The sequence below is a fragment of the Theobroma umbraticum genome, unplaced genomic scaffold (genome assembly GCF_002168275.2).
Source record: "Theobroma umbraticum cultivar Fairchild unplaced genomic scaffold, ASM216827v3 scaffold_146.0, whole genome shotgun sequence".
NCBI lineage: Eukaryota > Viridiplantae > Streptophyta > Magnoliopsida > Malvales > Malvaceae > Theobroma > Theobroma umbraticum.
Window position 1 is genome coordinate 632,108 of NW_018397265.1, and position 10,288 is coordinate 642,395.

General features: G+C 34.4%; 1 long non-coding RNA gene across 1 annotated transcript; it reads left to right on the forward strand.

The window, feature by feature from the left end:
• The first annotated feature begins 6,584 nt into the window (after positions 1-6,584).
• LOC110422774 (uncharacterized) lies at positions 6,585-8,897 on the forward strand. Its single transcript, XR_002445768.1, has 3 exons — positions 6,585-6,743; positions 7,327-7,405; positions 8,438-8,897. It is a non-coding gene; the product is annotated as an uncharacterized LOC110422774 (long non-coding RNA).
• Positions 8,898-10,288: the final 1,391 nt, after the last annotated feature.

The window sequence follows — 10,288 nt, forward strand, 5'->3', positions numbered from 1 at the left end:
AGACTTAAAGTGTCATTGAGGAGATTATTGGTCCTAACCAATTTACTTTTATTAAAGGTAGGCAAATCACTGACTGCTCTCTCATTGCTAACGAGCTTGTAGATTATCTCCAAAAAAGTAAAGATGGTGAGATTTTCTTCAAAGTGGACTTTGAGAAAGCTTTTGATAGTGTGGATTGGTCATTCCTTGAATTTGTCATGGTAAAAATGGGGTTTGGTGATCGGTGGAGGAAATGGATTATGTCTTGTATTTCTTTAGCTACTGTTTTAGCCCTTGTTAATGGATCTCCCTCTAGGAAAGTCAAAATAAAACGGGTTTATGCCAGGGATGCCCACTCTCACCATTCCTCTTTAATATTGTGGTGGAAGCCTTTAGTGCTCTCATGCATAAAGTTGTTGCTATTGGGTTTTGTAAAGGTGTGGAAGTTGGTAGTAATGGCCTCATTATCTCTCACCTTCAATATGCTGGCGATACCATGATTTGGAGCAAATCAGAGCTCAAATGTGTGCTGAACATAAAAAGGGTCTTAAGGTGCTTTCAAGTTATCTCAAGCCTTAAGATTAACTTCCTGAAAAATAGCATTTATGGGATCAATGTGAGGGATAAGTTGGAGTCTTGGGCAAACAGAATCTCCTGCTTAGTTGGATCACTGCTTTCCACTTATTTAGGCCTCCCGTTAGGTGCAAGACACCACTCCATAAGTATTTGGTAGCCAGAGATTGGCAGATTTGAGGCCAGACTTACAGGATGGAAATCCAACATGCTTTCGATTAGAGGAAGGGTCACCTTAATTAAATCTATTCTTGCTAGCCTTCCTATCTACTACATGTCACTTTTTGCAGCTTCCTATTAGGGTTAAACAAGAACTTGATAGAATCCAACGAAGGTTTTTGTGGGGAGGTTCTAAGGAGAGAAAACATGTTCATTGGGTGAAGTGAGACTCGGTCTGCACCTTTAGAGACTAATGGGGTCTTGGACTCATTGATCTTTGGCTTAAGAATTGAGCACTCTTGAATAAATGGATTTGAAAATATAGTGATAATAGAGAGAGTTTGTGGCATAGGACCATCATTGGGAAATATGGGGGGGATAATACGAGTCTTTTACCTTTCAACCTAGGTGGTAGACACTTGTCTAACATCTGGCAAAGTATTACTAACCCTCTCACCCCTTTGGGGAGTTTCTCTTCTTTTTTACGTGCAGGTATCGGTTACTCAATTGGAAATGGTGTTAGCATCTACTTCTGAGAAGATGAATTGATCGGGGGCATTATCCTTAAAGTTGCCTTTCCAAGTATCTTTGCCCTTGCTGTAAACAAAACTAGTAAAGTGCATGAGTTCGGTTCCTGGGATAATAGAAAATGGCAGTGGCATGTTAAACTTTGCAAGAGTGTCTTTGATTGGGAGGTGGAGACTTGGGAACAGTTCATGGGCTATTTGAGGGATGTCCGTCTTGACCTTGAGTCCAAAGACAAATTTATCTAGAAGCATACGCCAAGTGGGGAGTATTCTTCTAATTCTTTTGGCAGATCGGTTCTTAATAATAGTGGGAAGGACGTGGATCTTTGGAAGAATGTGTGGGCTGGTCTGGCTCCACCAAAGGTCAAAATTCTTATATGGCAAGTGCTAAGGGGCAGAGTAGCCATTAAAGAGGAGCTTGTTAAGAGAAATCTCTTACATTCTGAGGCGGTTAATTGTGTGTTATGTAACAATGAAGTGGAATCAGTCACCCATCTTTTCTTCTCTTGCATTGAATCTTGGAGGTTGTGGTGCTTGTGGTGTCATGAATGGCAATTCAGTACTTGTATGCCAATGGACCCTATTTCATTTTTTAAAGCTTGGAATTCTCATTATGTGGAATTGGTCAAGAGAAAAGTGTGGAGGATGTCCTTCTTCGCCATTGTTTGGTCTATCTGGCTTTATAAAACTAAAATGATCTTTGAGGGGAAAATATGGGATTTGATGAAAGTGCTGGATATTATTAAGTTGAGAGTGGCATGGTGGGTCAAGTCCAAATGGCCTTTCGACAATGTCGTTGCTGATATTGCTACTACTCCTTTTTTGGCTTCCACTATTGCCTTAAAGAGAAAGGTTAAGAGCATAGCCTTTTGGTAATGTCCACCTGTAGGTTGGTTCAAATTTAATACCGATGGGGCTGCTAGAGGATGTCTAGGCCATCTTGGAATTGGAGGATTTTTAAGAGAAAACAAAGGGCTATCAAGATGACTTTTTCAAAGAAAGCAAGTTGGGGAGATGCAAACCTTGCAGAAATCCTTGTAGTGAAAGAGGCTATGGTTCTGTTTACTGCCTTTTCATGGGTGAACTCTGCTGGTATTATCATTGAATCTGACTTCAAGAATGTGGTCTTATGGATGACACACCCCAAGAAAACCCCATGGAAGTTACGACAACTCATCCTTTAAACTGTTTCCCTTGAAAATAGAGTTGTTGGTTGGAAGATAAAACACACACCAAGGTCAGGTAATGTGGTCGCTGATAACCTTTCCAAATCAGGGATTGGCAGCGCCCATGATCTGCTCTGTGTGTACCCATAACTGATTGAGTGATTGATCATGCTTTTGACTATGTTGATTTCAGTTTACTGCTAAGTTGTAGGTGCAGATCCTTTATGCATGATATGGCCTATCAGCTTTATTGGGTTGTTTTGCTTTTGTTTGGATTTGTAAAAGAGAGAAGCATCCAAAATGGTCATGTTTCTCACTCTTGCTCTCCTTTCACCCTTTTTGGCTATTTGAGGGTGGCTGTAATTTTTGAGTTTGACCAATATTAATATTTTGTAGTTGTATAGCATTTTGACTTCAGCTGGCTTTTTTGTATGCCAAGCTTCAGGAAGAGCACCTAGACCAAGTTCCCCTAGCTATGTCCTCTCCTTTTTGTGTATATAAGGGATTTCACCCAGCTTTAATGAAAATGACTTTAATCTTCCAAAAAAAAAAATTAATGCTTTAACTGATTTTTTCCCTTTTGAGTTCTCTAAGGCCTATATCACTTTGGTTCCAAAGAAAGATAATCCTGAGACTATACCAGACTTTAGACCTATTAGTTTGTTTAGCACTTCATGTATAATTCTTATGAAGTCGATTGTGAATAGATTGAGACCATTATTAAAAGAGATGGTTGGACCATTTTAGGGCAGTTTTCTACCAAGTAGAAGCACTAGTGATTACATTATAATTACCTAGGAGGTTGTGCCCTCGCTTATGAAGCAGAAAAGTAGGAGAGGAGAGGTAATTTTGAAGATTGATCTGCACAAAGCTTACGATTGTCTTGGTTGGGAGTTCTTGCATAAGGTATTAGTGGATTTTAACTTTCCACCACAACTTAGTTTCTTGATCATGCTTTGTGCAACATCTAGTCAGCTATTGGTAATTTGGAGTGGTGAGTTGCTTCCTTATTTCTCTACATAGAGAGGTTTGGGACAGGGGGATGCCATTGTCCCTATATCTATTTATTTTATGCATGGAAAAATTGTCTCATATGATTCAGGAGAAGGTCCATAAGAGAAAATGGAAGCCAATTAAAACTTCTTGAGCAAGTCCTGCTTTGTCGAATTTGTTTTTTGCAAATGATCTTCTTCTTTCTGCCCAGGTGGAATCAAAATAGTTACAAGTGATGATGGAAGGCTTAAATAATTTTGCAGCAGCTTCTGGCTTGGTGATTAGCCCACCAAAGTCGAAAATGTTTGTCTCCCCAAATGTTCCTCGATCAGTTGTGAATTCTCTTAAGTTGTGATCGTGGTATTCCACTTACTGAAGATTTGGGTAAATATCTTAAAGAGCCACTTGTACGTAAAAGAGCCTCGAAACATCTTTATGCATCTATTGTAGACAGTCCGAGATAGAATGGCTAATTGGAAGAAAAATGTGTTATCAAAAGCAGGGCGAAGGATTTTGGTTCTATCAATTATGAATGCCATCCCAGTTTATACAATGTAATCAGTTTTACTTCCTATGGCGTCTTCTCAACAGCTTGACAAGATTGCTAGAAATCTCTTATGTACTGGTTCAAAAGATAATCCACATAATCACTTAGTTAATTGGGATACAGTGTGTTTTCCAAAGAATAAAGGAGGCTTGGGACTACATCAACCAGGGACTCTAATTTGTCTTTACTAGCAAAGGTTGGCTGTCAGCTTGAAAATCACTCAAGTCTTTATCTTTTGAAGTGCTGAAAGCTAAATATCTGCGTAAATCTAATTTCCATTTGGTTCCAATTTTTGAAGATGCTTCATCCACATGGAGAGGCATTATCAAGTGCCGCTCATTATTAAAATTGGGAAAGAAGTGGATTATTAGGGATGGCAATAAGGTGAACTTCTGGACTGATTGGTGGGTTGGTGAGGACCATTTTTTTCAACATGCCACAGGGTGTGTTAGTGATGATTTGCTCCACAACAGGGTGTATGAGTTCATTGATGAAGACAAACAATGAAGGCTATAACAACTTCAACACTTGCTTTAACAAAAATCTTAGAAATCAAGGTAATTCCGCTTGCCATTTTAAATCCTCTAACAGATAAAGTTGTGTGGAGAGTAGAGAGTAATGGAGTCTGCGCTACAAAGTCAGCATATGGTCTGTTGCAAGCATAAAGAACTGAACATTTACAAGTGGCTAATTTACGGTGGTTATAAAGGCTTGAATGTACAGCACGAGCGCGTTTCTTTTTGGGGACGTTATACCATAACAATCTTAACGCAAATGAAACCAGGAAAAAGAAACATTTGGTGGAAGATGCAACTTGTAAAAGACGTTTACAAGCAGATGAAACAGCAATTCATTTATTTCGAGATTGTTCTTTTGCGAAAGATGTTTGGAGGCCGTGGAGACAGGTGGGGTTTGACCAAACAGGATTTTATAGCTTGAATTTAAAAGAATGATTGTGGCAGAACTGTGTTTCTTAGGTTCGGCTTATTGATGATTTCCTATAGAGAATTCAGTTCGTTTCGACTTTATGTAGGAACAATCTGATTTTCAAGTACAAGTAAGCTATGGTTAAGAGCTCAGGGACTAGCTAGAGAGATTGAAGCTGTTGCGGAAAAGAAGAGCAACGGTTGTAGGATAAACAAATGAATCTTGTGGAAGCCACCTGACCTACCCAGGTCGTTTTGCTCTTAACACTGATGGTGCTTTTAAATTGGGTCAGGTTGTGCTTCAGTTGGAGGTCTCTTTCGTAGCACGGATGGAGAATGGGAGCAAGGGTTCGTTGTTAACACTGGGATTACAGACAGCGCAGCTGCTGAGTTATGAGGCATCAGAGAAGGCTTATTACTTGCTATGAGTCTGCAGATACAACAACTGGTGGTTGAATTGGACGCAATAATGTTGGTCAAATTTCTGATAGAGGCTGCAAATCAAAATCATCCCTATTTTACACTAGGCCATGATTGTCTCGTCTTGATAGAAGAAAGGTGGGTGATGGAAATTCGGCATATTTTCTTGTGAAGAAGGTAATAAATGTGCTGATTTTCTTGTGAAATTGACGCAAAATTGCCTTTTGGGAACAACTCATCTAACAAATCCTCCTAAAGAGTTATGTTTGTTACTTATAAAAGACTTGCTAAGCATACCTAGCCTGGGATTTTAAATCGGAACATCCGGATCGTATGTATCAAAAAAAATATACGTAAAATATACTAATTTATTATATATACATATACAAATCATAATCATAATAATTTAATATTAATTATATATTTATTTATTTATAAATTTGTAATAATATAAAATTACAAGTTATATATTTTAAATGATATAATTTATATGTTAATATTAATAGATGGTAGTAAATATCTTACATATTAATATGTTATAATTATTGCACTTTAGTAAAGTTTCATAATATAAAATGTTTTGAGTATATATATTTGTATAAACATGTTATATATTTAATTTTTACATAAATATTACTATAACTTATAATAAATTTTAATTATATGATTACACTTTATAACTTTATTAGTTATCACTTTAGTTTTTATAAAGTATTGTTTATAATTAGTTATTATTCATACAAACTTTGATATAAAAACATTATAATATATAAATTTTGTCATTAGTTTCACATATATATATTTATATATATAAAACAAAGTAATACATATAAATATATACTTTATAAAATTAACATATCATTTATACTTATTATAAATAACTAATTAATATTTTACAAAATAATAATTTAGTTAATAGTTAATAAACAATATATTATAAATAAATAACAAAATAATATTGATTTTGTTTACAATTTAATAATATTAAATAAGTTATATTATGTATTAATGTCTAATATATTATGAATATTTAAAGATATTATTAATTATACATATATAATAAAGTTTAATATAAATATATTTAAGTTTGTTATTATTAATAATTATTCATTTATTAATAAAATATAAATTATTTAAACTTTTGTTGAAGTTGTGTGGGTAGATGGAAAGTAAACTAAGCCTTTACCAAATCTACTACCCTTTCAAGTTAATTTTAAAAGTTAACTATACGGATGAGTCAAATACTAATCCTCAGCCCTTAACCCATGTGCGTGGCTTAGTCACTTTACAAAAATTCCCTACTTTGCTCAGATCAGTTGAACCATTGTCCCTTGTTGCCTCTTCTCATGTTGTGACCAGAGAGACGTTGAAGCTTCCCATGCTGTGCCGACTGAAGGTTCCCTGCTTTGCTCTCCAGACTCTTCACTTTTGATCTACAGTTTTAGAGCTTAAGGTTTTTACTTATTCTTTTCTTGTTATTCTTTTTTTCCTATTTAGTTACCAAGAAATGTGGAGGAAAGTATCTATACCTTGCAATAATAATCTTTTCATCTTCACTATAATAGCCAATAAAATGTAGCATAGAGTTAAGAGTTGTTCGGAAAAAGAAAATAAAGTTTTGAGATTCACACAGCTCCAAAGAAGTAGAAATTTTGAATAATTTTGTTAAGGAAACATCTCCTATTCTCATCCCAATAAACTACTTAATACTTTACCAAAGAAAATTTTGGCTATTAGTTCCACTCAATGGTCAGGGATGTCGTGGTCATCAACTTGGATTATTAAATGTAATACTTTGGTTCTCGGTAATGATTAAAGGGTAAATCATACAAATTGTTGTGCCCAATTAGCAAAGGGGCTTGCTAGTAAACAAAAATAGTTGTGAAAGACACTTTAGCTAACGATTGTGGCTTTTACATAACATTCTAGATAGTGCAGTGGGTTGGAAAACATAGAAACATCACAAGCACCAAATTGTTTTGCTCTTGACTAACCCCATTTTCGTCTTTATTTGCATCTGGTTGGACGAAGGAAAGAAAAACATGGTGTATTCGGGTGAAGGATTCGGGTCCCATTTGTCCTTAACCAAGAATGCCAAAGTAAAACTAGAACAAGGTATTTAAGTTGCTTTCTACTATATTTCAATTTTGTAAATATTATTCATCATTGATAACTCTAGTAATTTAATATTCTGTAACATGTAATTATTACATTGGAAATATACAAAAGGGTTTGAAGAGGTAAATAAATTTTGCTACATGTTTTTGTTTATCTTTCTACCCTTGCGCAACTCATAATTGGAATGGTGGAGCATTAAGATTGAAGCAAAACAGGGGCTTCCCTTCCCCCGTCTGCTACTATCTCTTTTGTATACTGCATGGTTAAGGGTGCAAAGTTCCAAACAAGATTAACAAAAGGCCAATGCACGACAGGTTGAATATTACTTATTTTTACCACATATTATATTTGTATTCTTTTTTTGATTTACTAGTTCCACATTAGAATTGTTTGTCTTTGATTTTTTTATGAAAGTTAATGTAATTGATCCTAATAATGAAGTTTGGTGAAGGCATTTTAAATAATAAAAACATGTTTATCAAGTCCTAATTTGAGCTTACATTGTTTCTTGAGCTTTCCTCATGATGTGTCTTGATTTGAAATGCAATCCTTTTTGCCTTCACAACATGAGTCAGCTACAAAAACAATTGACAATAATGTGTGGGTTGAAGTTCATAACTTCAAACAGTGCTAAGTTATGATTTTTGCCAAGCAAGTTAAGGAGTAGGTGTTCTTGGATACGCTGATGGCCTTGGTGCAACAACATTGCCATTGTTTGATTGATTGCATTCCTATGCCACAGGAAATTGCAAAACAGGCTCATTTATATTTTAAAAGGGTTAGGTTTGTTATTTTCATTTTATCTATTGATATCTTTGTCAATGTACTTCACTACAATTGATAACAATAGTGGTGGAGATAAAAGCAGCAACAGCTTCTATTGTTCTTAAAATAAGAACTTGATTTTTCTCAAAAATGGCTTGTTAAGATCTACTTAGTTGAGTAGTAATAGATTATGCATTTTGATATTATGATCTGGTTGGAGTGCCTTTGTCATCTATGTATGATTCTAAATGAAGTTTGTCTCAGGCAATTGATGAAGCTGAAGTTTAGTGGAGCCAGCACAATGCAAAGAAGCTCATTAACACAAGTGATAAGGGATTCCGTGGTTTGATTCCCAAAAGCTTCCCATACTTCCACATTGAATTTGGTTTAAACTAGGGATTTGTTCATGTAATTGATGATGAAGGCCAATTCAAGAGCAACCTTGGTCTCAATGTTATTATAGGCAAGCTATAACTGCCAGAAGAAGACATGTATCGTCACTAGAGGCATAAATCTGTGAAAGAACAAGAGTAGGGTTTCGTAAGTTTTGCTCGTGATTGGGAACATTTTGACTGGACAAAACAACTTCACTAAGTAGGAATTGAAGTAGGAAATCACCAAAGTTGCATCCAGGTAATAATGGAAAGCACGATGGGATATTTGCATTGTCATCCTTACCTACAATTGTTAGACTTGATAAACATAAGACTTGGGTAATTTTCTAGTATGGTGTACAATAGTACGTTTAGATTTATGATTATATTTGTTTGACATTTTTAGATATTGTGTATTTATGACGATTTCTAATTGCATGAACTTGACTTTGAATTTTATATTTTTATGCGTATTTTTCGTATAAATTTTGAATGTGAATTGGGGAAGTTAATTGATAATTTATTACCGAAATTTTAATTGATACTTTCTATTGGACATGCATTATTGATCAAAAATTCTGCTGGAAATGCATTTCCAATGAAAATTCCGTTGGAAATATTTGACGGAATTCCATTGGAAATGCTTCTCCAATAGAACATTCTGTTAGAAATTTTTGACAGAATTTCGTTGGAAAAGCATTTCCAATGGAAATTTCCAAAGTAATTGATACAATACATCCGACAGATTTTGCACATTTTTCAACGAAATTTTTTGTCAGAAATTTCCAACGGATTTTCAATAGAAAGTATTTTCATCGATGCTTTTACTGATGCAGTTTTCAATGGAATTTTCCATTGAAAATATGTCAAAAAAAGGCATTTTCAATGGAATTTTAATTTTTTTCAAGGAAAAATTTTATCGAAAAAACTTAATTTTTGGTAGTGATAAAGTAATGCCAGGGGCAATTTTGAAAATTTTTTGCACTTTTCCTATAGTGAACTAAGTGTTGAAATTTACATGGATAGAAAGCTTTTTAAGTGTGGTTTCCAACATATTAAACGAATCTTTATTTTGAGTTTCATAGGTTAAGATATGGTCATTTTAGTGAATGATGTGCAAGCTGTCCATATTTCTAATTTAGGAGAGTTTGGGTTATTTGTGTAGTTTCAAGTAATAAATAGATTTTAGAGAGTTAGATTGTTTTTAATATGTTTAAATGGTTGTTAATAGGCTTTTGATTATTTTGGGAGGAAGTGAGTTTGTTTAGAATCAAGAAAGGTAAGTATATCTTCACACATTTGTTTCAAAATTATCGTATATGTATATTTCTTGAAAGAATAAAATGTTTTAATTCATTATTTTCAATATACGAAAATAGGGTCAAGCATATGATTATTTTTTGTTTTGAGCTTAATAATATGATGAACATTAGTTTATGAATGATTTAGTGTACTTAAGTGACGAATAGTGGATTTATGAATGATTTGATTTATATACATGACGAACATTGCTTTATAAATGTAATAGTTTATTTGTATGAAGAATATTGATTTACGAATGAAATGAAATCTTTGACCATCCTTAAAGAATATTTTAAGAGCTACAAAATGATCATTGGGAAGTAGACAATTGACACCAGAACTAGTTCTATGACCTTGCTAATGAGATGTAATAGTTAACGCATGACCTTGCTAATGGGATATAATAGTTAGTAACAATCATGACAAAATTAGTCGATAC